This window comes from Dasypus novemcinctus, chromosome 2 (assembly GCF_030445035.2).
Source record: "Dasypus novemcinctus isolate mDasNov1 chromosome 2, mDasNov1.1.hap2, whole genome shotgun sequence".
Lineage (NCBI taxonomy): Eukaryota > Metazoa > Chordata > Mammalia > Cingulata > Dasypodidae > Dasypus > Dasypus novemcinctus.
In genome coordinates this window covers 81,665,154-81,676,217 of record NC_080674.1, presented here as the reverse complement: position 1 = coordinate 81,676,217, position 11,064 = coordinate 81,665,154, and the positions used below count along the sequence as shown (strand labels likewise).

General features: G+C 40.0%; 1 pseudogene; it reads right to left on the bottom strand.

The window, feature by feature from the left end:
• Window positions 1–3,621: 3,621 nt before the first annotated feature.
• Window positions 3,622–4,490, bottom strand: LOC101432827 (small ribosomal subunit protein uS2-like; annotated as a pseudogene).
• Between the last annotated feature and the right edge of the window lie 6,574 nt (window positions 4,491–11,064).

Here is an 11,064-nt window from a genome sequence, read left to right as displayed (position 1 = left end):
CAGTGTTATCTGCATGCAAGGACTGCCGTGCCATGCAGGGGTGTCCCCCATGTAGGGGTGCCCCACGTGCAAGGAGTGCGCCCCACAAGGAGATCTGCCCCGTGCAAAAAAAGTGCAGCCCACCCAGGAGTGGTGCCTCACACACAGAGAGCTGATGTAGCAAGATGACACAACAAAAAAAGTGACACAGTTTCCTGGTGCCACATGACAAGAATGCAAGCGGACACAGAAGAACACACAGTGAATGGACACAGAGAGCAGACAACGGGGGAAAGGGGAGAGAAATAATAAAAATAAATCTCAAAAAAATAATTAAAAAAAAACAAAAACAAAACACATTTGTCAGTCTGAATGGTGTCCCACAATTAGGCCTGACTGAACAAATTAGCAGCATTGTTTTTAATTACCAAAAGCTGGAAACAAGACATAGTCAACGAGAGTAGAATGGATAAACAGATTGTAGTATATTCATATTGGGGAAAAATTAGATCCCTACCTGGCATCATGCACAAAAATAAATTACAGAGCACAAACTAAAGACAATGTGACACTAGAACTTTTAAAAGATAATTGTGGTGGCTTGCCGATAACTTACCCCAGAAAAACATGTTCTTAATCCATTCCTGTGTGTATGAACTCATTGTAAATAAGACTTTTTTGATGAGGTTACTTCAGTTAAGGTGTGGTCCAACTGAATCAGGATGGGCATTAATCCTATTCATGGAACCCTTCATAAGCAAGATGAAATTCAGATACACAGAAAAAAAGCACAGGAAGAAACTAGACATCAGCAGAACTCAGAGAAGCCAGGAGAGGCCACTATGTACATTGCCATGTCACAAAAACATCCACGGACCAAGATTCACTGGCAGCCAGCCTCAGAATGCCATGGTTTACTCTGAGAAAGCATCACCTTAGGATGCCTTGATTTTGGACTTCTACCCTCAAAACCGTGAGCCATTAAATTCCCATTGTTTAAGCCAACCCACTGCATGGTATTTGTTTTAGCTGCCAAGAAACTGAAACAATAATACAGAAGAATAATTTTACCATTCCATCCACATAGGGGATAATTTCTTAAATAAGACGATTTTTTGCAAATCTGATAGATGTGAAGGTGGATGTGAAATAACATCTCATTGTGATTTTCCTTTTCCTTTTCCTTTTCTGATTATTAAAGAGAATAGTTTGAGCACTTTCTCCTGGTTCATGGACCACTATTGTTTCCTCTTCCATGAAGTGCCTCTTTTGGTACATTTTTTAAAAGTGTATTTTTCTTGCCTTATTGACTTCTTCTTAGAATTCTTCAAATACTGTAAGCCTTATATATACATTTATATACCTTTATCACTCAACATATTGCTGAAAGGCAGTATAATGTTGTGGTTAAATGCACAGACTCTGGAGCCAGACTGTTCAAAAAATTGAAAGCAGGGACTCGAACAGATATTTGCATACCCATGTTCATAGCAGCATCATTCAAAGTTGCCCAAAGATGGAAGCAACCCATGTGTTCATCAACCAAAGAATTAATAAACAAAATGTGGTATGTATACACAATGGAATATTATTCAGGCATAAAGAGAACGAAGTCCTGACACATGAGACAATATGAATGAACCTTGAAGACATATTGTGTGAAATAAACCAGACACAAAAGGACAAATATTGGGTGATCTCAGGAAACAATTAGAATAAATGAACTCATATAGTCAGAATCCAGAATATAGGTTACAAGTGGGTGAGGATGAGGGTAGCAACTAGGGAGTTAAGGCTTAAAGTATCCAGAGTTTCTTTTTGGGACAATAGAAAATTTTTGGTAATGGATGTTAGTGATGGTAGCACAACACTGTGAATGTAATTAATAGCAATTAATTATGTATTTGAATGTTGTTAAAAGGGAAATTTTTAGGTTGTATATGTGGTACTAGAATAAAAATAAAATAAAATAAATCCATGGAACTGAACAATACAGTGAGACCTAAGTTAAGTCAAGGACTATAGTTAAATATATTATAACTACAAAAATGCTTTCATCAATTTTGACCAATGTACTACACAAATGCAAAGTGTTAATAATAGTATGGTGGGAAATGGATGTGGCTCAAGTGATAGGGCCTCTGCCTACCATATGGGAGGACCTGGGTTCTATCCCTGGGGCTCCTGGTGAAACTGTGCCTGCGCTGTAAGCCAGTGGCTGTGTAGCTAACTGAGTGCCTGAGTGGCTAGCTGAGTGCCCATGCAGTGAGCCGACTGCCTGCGTGGTAAACCAGTGTGCTCATGGTGAGCCAGTGCTCATGCAGTGAGCCAGTGTCTGCACAAGTGAGTCACACAGCAAGATGATGACACAAAAAAAGAAAGACGAAGGGGAGAGTCAAGGTGAAGCCCAGCAAGAGACCAGGAACTGAGATGGCACAATTGAACTCTACACATCAGAGTTCCCCAGGATTGAATCCCCGTGAATCCTACAGGAGAAAGATGAGAAGAGAAATAGATAAAGAAGATCACACAGCAAATGAACATAGATAGCAAAAACAGCAGGGAGGGGAAGGGGAAGGGGGAAAATAATAGTATGTTATATGCATGATTGTTCTCTAAACCTTTAACTTCTCTAATTAAAAAAAAATTAATAAACTATGGCCATGTGCATAAACAAATACATCTTAAAAACAATTTTTTTTCAAAAACAAAATTTTGAGTCAAAGAAACTTCTCATAGAATACATGTAACCTGATTTTATTTATACAACATTCAACAAACAAATTGAATACAGAGGTGATAAAACTAGAAAGCAAAGCAAGGGAATGATTAAGGTAAAATTGAGGAGAGAGTTACTTTTAGAGGGGGGTAAACTGTAGTTGAAACACTTGGCTGGTCTTTGTCCCCAATTCCTGGGGAAGCAATCTCTGACTCTAGAATTTCCTGTGATAGGAATGTCTTTTGTTCTTAATGGTGGGCCCAGGACCATATCTGATAGATACAGGGTGGGGCCAGCCAAATCTGCAGCCTTAGGATGGGGGCTCACCACACCAGAAAGATCAACTATATGATTAGGGGCTTGGGACTTTGAGCCAAGTCACATCAGCCCACATCTAGTCAACTTCCCTGACCTCTGGGGAGGGAAGGGGGACAGAGATTGAATCCAACCACATGGGCACTGGTTCTCCCGATCATGTCTATGTAATGAAATGAATAGACACTGGAAACTGGGGTGAGCTTCCATGATTGAGAAGATACATAGCTGTGCCAGGTGGGTGACATGCTCTGACTTTATGTCAGAAAGGACTCAGAAGCTTGAGTTTGAGACCCTCACAGTCCTCTTTTTATTTATTTGTATCCTTTTCCCATAATAAAACTATAATCTTAAGCATAGGACTTTCAGTGAGTTCTGTGATCCATTCTAATGAATTATTGAACCTGAGAGGGGGGGTTGGAACTGCTGAATTTGTAGCCCCAACCTTGCAAGTCTGGCCTATATCTGGATAGTTAGAAATGAATTGAATTAAGTTACTACAATCTTTCAGGTGGTGAGTAACTTTTTAAAAATTTATTTATAGAAACTGATGTTTATTTTCCAGCAACCTTATTTCCACTTTCTGTTGGAGCCTGTGGAAGAGCAGCTTAGGACCACTTGGTGGTGGTTCCTACCCACGCAGCGGCCTGAGCAGTGGGAGCTGCAGACAAGTCTTCAGTTGCAGGCTGAGCCCGCCAGGCTTCAGTGGGGAACTGCCAAATAGGTACGGAGGGCACATGCTCTCCTTCACCAGTGTGTGACCTCAGGTTGAGTAGCAGGAGGAGGAGCAGGCCATTCACTCTGAAACTCCTCCTTGATCACAGCCTATTTAACAGCAGCCTGTTCCTCCTTTTCAATCTTTTTGGGATCTCTGTAGAAGTAGAGATCAGGCATGACCTCTCATGGGTGCTCACGGGAGATGGTGCCAAGTATGAGCAGAACTTTCCAGGCCAGCATCCACCACATCAGACCCACCAAGTGAGCGCCCTTGTAGTTGAATGGAATGGCAATGTCCACATAGCAAGAGGATAATCTGTGTTACGCAAGAGCAATGGTGGGCAGGTTACCATAAGACGCCTCTGTGAGTGGCTGGTGGTCAGCCCTGGGATAGGTCACACCAGAAGACATGGCTCCCGGAAGGCTGCCTCAGTCTGGTTAGGGAAGGTTCCAGGAGTGAAGCACCTGACAATAGCTTCAGTGGTGGCAGCAAATTTCAGCACAGTCCACTGCTGGTATTCCTAGAGGATATGACATTGACATCAGCAGAGTTTTCAATGGCAACAATAGCACAAGCCACCAGCAGAATCTTCTCCCAGGTTCTCTTCAGGTTTATGATGTAGATGCCATCACTCTTACCTTTGTAGATGTATTGTTCCATTTGGAAGTCAAGGTTAATGCCACCTGATTGGGTTTCTGCTGCAAGGAATTTGAGGATATCCTCCTCCTTCATCTGAAGGACATCAAGGGCTCCAGACATTGTTTAAGTTTCCATTTAAGTTACTATGGGAACACAGGGTAATGCAGTATGGACCCCTCTCTGGATGGTATGGAAAGGGCTGGTGATTAACTTTTGTACCCACATGATAACAGCTGTAGGAATTTTGAAAACCTTCACACAGATTCTCATTTCTATTCAAACTGCTATAAATATGTTTTTTTTTAATTGTAATAAAATATATATAATTTTAAAAATCATTTTAAATGAATATTTCTGTGACATTAAGTATACTGAAAATCTTGTGTAGCTTTTACCACTATCTATTTCCAAATTATTTTGTTCCATCCAAACCAAAACTCATACCCATTAAATAATAACTCCCTAATTCTCTTCTCTCTTTGACCTCTGGTAACCACTATTCTTTCTGCTCCTGTGAATTTGCTTATTCTAAGTATTTCACATGAGAAATCATGTAATATTTGTCCTCTTTTTGTCTAGCTTATTTCACTCAGCATAATGTCTTCAACGTTCATCCATGTTGTAGCTTGTCTTAGCACATTTCTTTTTTATGGCTGAATAATATTCCATTGTATGTTGTGTTTATCCATTCATATGTTGGATACTTAGGTTGCTTCCACCTTTTGGCTATTATGGATAATACGATGAACATTTGTTGTATAAATATCTGTTGGGGGAAGCGGACTTGGACCAGTGGTTAGGGCGTCCGTCTACCACATGGGAGGTCCATGGTTGAAACCCCGGGCCTCCATGAGATTGAATCCATGAGATTGAATCCAGCACTGGCCCATGCGCAGTGCTGATGTGTGCAAAGAGTGCCGTGCCATGCAGCGGTGTCCCCCGCATGGGGGAGCCCCACACGCAAGGAGTGCGCCCCATAAGGAGAGCTGCCCAGCGCAAAAGAAAGTTCAGCCTGCCCAGGAATGGCGCCGCACACACAGAGAACTGACACAACAAGATGACTCAACAGAAAGAAACACAGATTCCTGTGCTGCTTACAATAACAGAAGTGGACAAATAAGAACACGGAGCAAATGGACACAGAGAACAGACAACTGCGGGGGGGGCGGTGGGAAGGGGAGAGAAATAAATAAAAAAATATCTGTTGGAGTCCCTGCTTTCAGTTCTTTTGGCTATATACTTAGAAGTTGGATTGCTAGGTCATATGGTAATTTTATGTTTAACTTTCTAAGAAACCACCAAACTGTTTTCCACAGTGCCTGCACATATTACATTCCACCAACAAGCTTCCTATTTCTACACATCCTTGCCAACACTTACTATCTTCTGCTTTTTAAAATAATAATCATCCTAGTGAATGTTGTGCAGTATCTCATTGTAGTTCTTTTAATTAAAGAATTTGTAGGTTTATGGAAAGATCACATGAAAAATAAAGCATTCTGATACACCCTGCTACTGTTAACACTTTGCATTAATGTGGTACCTTTGTTACAGTAGATAAAAGAATACTAAAGGTGTACTATTAACTGTAGCCTATACTTTACATTAGGGTGTATTGATTTTCCCATATACCACTGTGGCAGTTTGACATTATTTTATGAGTCCCAAAAGGAGAAAGATTATGTTTGCAAACTAATCTCTTCCCCTTTGATTGCATTAAATTCAGTTGCAGGGCTTTTGGTTAGCTTATCTGTTAAGATTACTGTAGGGCATTTTATTGGACTATGTCAGTGAGGCATGACTCAGGTTAAGTCTCCTCCCCTTCCTGGATTGCTTAAGTCTGAAGTCCCAAGAGGTTGGGCCCACAGAGCACCTTGAGAGGAGGCCAGCCTTGCTATATGCTGAGAGCTAACAGCTGAAAGAGAGTGGAATAGCCGTGACTGATTTAGGAAGCCCTGAGCGACAAGCTTTACAGCAGCCTGTAGCTGAAATTGGGAAGAAAGCAGAGCAGCTGAGTCTGAGAAAGGAAGTTCTGAGGGGAAGGAGAAACCAGGCAGAGATGGCCCACCATCTTGTTTCAACACTTGTCAGATGACTTTGGTGAGAAAGCACCTCTTATGGTGCCTTGACTTAGACTTTCCATGGCCTTAGATTTGTAAACTTTTACCCCAAATAACCCTTTATAAAAGCCAACACATCCCTGATACTTTGTATCAGTACCCCTTTGGCAAACTAAAATAACCACCCAATTATTAACATCTTGCATTAGTGTGATAACATTTGTTATAATTCATGAAAAAAATATGTTTAAAATTGTACTGTTAACTATAGTCCATCATTTACTGTAGGGTTCACTGTGTTATACAGCCCTATGTTTTATCCTTTAACTTTTATTCTAGTAACATATATATGACCTAAATTTCCCCTTTTAACCACAATCCCATATATAATTCAGTGCTGTTAATTACACTAACAATATTGGGTTAACCATCACCACCATCCATTCCAAAAGTTTATAATCAACCTAAACAGAAATTCTGTACTAATTAAGCATCAATTCCATATTCTCTACTCCCAACCCTGCCCCTGGTAACCTATATTCTAGATTCTGACTCTATGAGTTTGCTTTTTCTAATTATTTCATATCAATGAGATCATATAATATTTGTCCTTTTGTGCCTGTCTTATTTCACCCAGCATGATATCTTCAAGGTTCACCCATGTTGTTGCATGTATTAGGATTTTATTCCTTTTTTTCCTTGCCATATTTAGTCATTTTATTTTATCCTTCATTGTAACTAGTTTTCTTTTGAAAACAAGTTGTTTACCTCTACTTACACAGAAAATTCTTATTTTTAAAATATGTATTACTTTTCTTTTTAAAAAATAATTCCTTAATTTTATTCTTCTGTAAGATTTGACAGAATACACTCCAAAATCCTTAAAATAAAAAGTATACTTTATTTTATTTTATTTTTTAAGATTTATTTATTTATTTATTTCTCTCCCCTTCCCTCCCTCCCCGGTTGTCAGTTCTCTGTGTCTATTTGCTGCGTATTCTTCTTTGTCCGCTTCTGTTGTTGTCAATGGCATGGGAAACTGTGTTTCTTTTTGTTGTATCATCTTGTTGTGTCAGCTCTCCATGTGGGCCGCACCATTCTTAGACAGGCTGCACTTTTTTTTGCGCTGGGCAGCTCTCCTTACGGGGTGCACTCCTTGCACATGGTGCACCCCTGCATGTCAGGGCACTTCTTGCACGTATCAGCACTGCACATGGGCCAGCTCCACATGGATCAAGGAGGCCTGGGGTTTGAACCATGGACGCCCTAACCACTGGGCCAAGTCTGCTTCCCTAAAAAAGTGTATTTTAATTCTCATAAAACTATTTTTTCTATTATGCCTCACCTATAGCATTTTAGGCAATTAAATTAGATATATTTTATTTTAAAGTCCCGTTATCAGAGTCTCTTTGTAAATGTTATGAAAGGTTAACTTTTACTTAATTGCAAGAAATTATGGGCAAGCTGTATTGAAATTCTCTCAATGTAGTGAAATGTCACAAGCATTTTCCATTATTAGATGTTGAAATTCATTTCCACTTATTTGTTTTATGATATTATGTCAAACTTCACCATGGTTTAACTTTTCTATAAGCCTAATCACGACATCATTTATGTTAAGGTTTGAAATACCTTAGTGTAATGATGAACAGCTTGTATCAGATCCTTTCACTAGTATCTTTTCCTATAAGGCAACCCAGATATATCTATATAATCAATGTGAAGCACTGTCTGTTGTTTTAAATTCTGGGTATACCTCCAATAGAAACTATTTGAGGCATGAAATCTACCTCCCATAACCTAGAAGATCTGTATGTACTGTTTTTTTTAACTTATTGAAATACATCACTCATACATAAACATACATAAACAATAAGTGTATAATAATAATTGTAAACTTACCAAACAAACAAACATTTAACATCTTACAGGACTCTCATAACTCACCCTAGCACCAATACATACACTTCTATACATTTCCACACGTTTACAGTAAAGCTAGTTAAAATTTCTACATACATTAAACATCAGTAGTCCATCTCAGTCCTCCTCTTATCTCCTTTAAGAATCCACCAGGACTTGAAGATGTTTTCCTACAATTTCTTCTAGAAGCTTTATGGTTCTTGCTTTTTATTTTGAGGTATTTGATCCATTTTGAGTTAATTTTTGGACAAGGTGTGAGATAGGGGTCCTCTTTCATTCTTTTGGTTATGGATGTCCAGTTCTTTCAGCACCATTTGTTGAATGGACTGTTCTGCCCGAGCTGTGTGAGTTTGACAGGTTAGTCAAAAATCACTTGACTATACATGTAAGGGTCTGTTTTGAACCATCAATTTGATTCCATTGGTCTCTGTGTCTGTCTTTATGCCAATACCATGCTGTTTTTACCACTATAGCTAGGTAATATGATTTAAAGTCTGGAGGTGAGAGTTTGCTTTTCCTTTTTTTTTTTTTTTTAAGATTTATTTATTTATTTAATCCCCCCTCCCCAGTTGTCTGTTCTCTGTGTCTATTTGCTGCCTCTTGTTTCTTTGTCCACTTCTGTTGTCGTCAGTGGCACGGGAAGTGTGGGCGGCACCATTCCTGGGCAGGCTGCACCTTCCTTCATGCTGGGCGGCTCTCCTTATGGGGCACACTCCTTGTGCGTGGGGCTCCCCTACGTGGGGGACACCCCTGCGTGGCAGGGCACTCCTTGCGCGCATCAGCACCGCGCATGGGCCAGCTGCACACGGGTCAGGGAGGCCCAGGGTTTGAACCGCGGACCTCCCATGTGGTAGACGGACACCCTAACCACTGGGCCAAGTCCGTTTCCCTGCTTTTCCTTTTTAAGATGTTTCTGGCCATTCAGGACCCCTTAGCTTTCCAAATAAACTTGATAATCATGTTTTCAATTTTTTAAAAATGCTGGTGGAATTTTTATTGGGTTGCATTGACCTGTATATCAATTTGAGTAGAACTGACATCTTATGATGTTTAGTCTTCCAATCCATGAGCATGGAATGTTCTTCCAGTTATTTAGGACTTTTAAAATTTATTTTAACATTGAGTTGCAATTTTCTGAATACAGGTGCTTTACATCATTGGTAAAGTTTATTCTTGACTATTTGAGTTTTATCTGTCATATTTTACTTTCACCACTCTTTTGACCATTTAAATCACTTTAATTGATATGATCTTCATTTCTAGACTCTCTTTCAGGCCTCTCTCTCTCCTGTCTTTTCTTTTCAGGCTCTAGCACACCTTTTAGTATTTCATGAAAATTTAGTCTCTTGGTTAGAAATTCTCTGTTTCTGTTTATCTGTGAATATTCTAATCTAGCCCTCATTTTTTAAAAACAAACTTACTGGATATAAGATTCTTGGCTGGAAGTTTTTCTCTTCTAGTATCTTAAATATATCAGACCACTGTCTTCTTGCCCTCATGGTTTCTGGTGAGAAATCAGCACTTAACCTTATTCGATATCCCTTATATGTTATGCATTGCTTTTCTCTTGCTGTTCTCAGAATTCTCTATTTGTCTTTGACATCTGACATTCTGATGAGTATGTGTCTCAGAGTTGGTCTATGTGGATTTTTTGGATGGGAGTACGTTGTGCTTCTTGGACAGATAAATCTATGTCCTTCAGTAGGGTTGGGAAATTTTCTACCATTATTTCTTTAAATATTCCTTCTGCCCCTTTTCCCTTCTCTTCTCCTTCTGGGACACCCATGACACATATGTTTGCATCTTTTGCTGTCATTTAGTTCCCTGAGACCTTGTTCAATTTTTTCCATTCTTTTCTTCATCTGTTCTTTTGTATGGTCACTTTCAGAGGCCATTTCTTCAAGCTTACAAATCCTTTCTTCTGCCTCCTCAAATCTGCTATTATATGATTCCAATGTTTTTTTTTTTTTAAAGATTTATTTATTTATTTAATTTCCCCCCCTCCCCTGGTTGTCTGTTCTTGGTGTCTATTTGCTGCGTCTTGTTTCTTTGTCCGCTTCTGTCGTCGTCAGCGGCACGGAAGTGTGGGCGGCGCCATTCTTGGGCAGGCTGCTCTTTCTTTTCACGCTGGGCGGCTTTCCTCACGGGCGCACTCCTTGCGCGTGGGGCTCCCCCACGCGGGGGACACCCTTGCGTGGCGCGGCACTCCTTGCGCGCATCAGCACTGCACATGGGCCAGCTCCACACGGGTCAAGGAGGCCCGGGGTTTGAACCGCAGACCTCCCATATGGTAGACAGACGCCCTAACCACTGGGCCAAAGTCCGTTTCCACAGTGTTTTTTTAATTTCATTGATTGCACCTTTCATTCCGTAAGATCTGCTCTTTTTCTATGTATGCTTTCAAATTCTTCTTTGTGCTCGTCCAGTGCCTTCTTAATATCCTTAATCTCTTTAGCCATCTCACTGAATTTATTAAGGGGCTTTGTTTGAACATCTATGATTAGTTGTCCCAACTCCTTTATGTCATCTGGAGGCTTATCTTTTTCCTTTAACAGGAACATATCTTCCTATTGCTTGGTGTGGATTGTAATTTTTTGTTGGTGTCTTTGGCATCTGGCTTGGTAGAGTATTTATTCTGGGTGGAGTTTTTCTCTTTAGTTTAGGACTTCCTGCCCTTTCTCTCTTGATGGTTGTACAATAGGAGCCAAGGA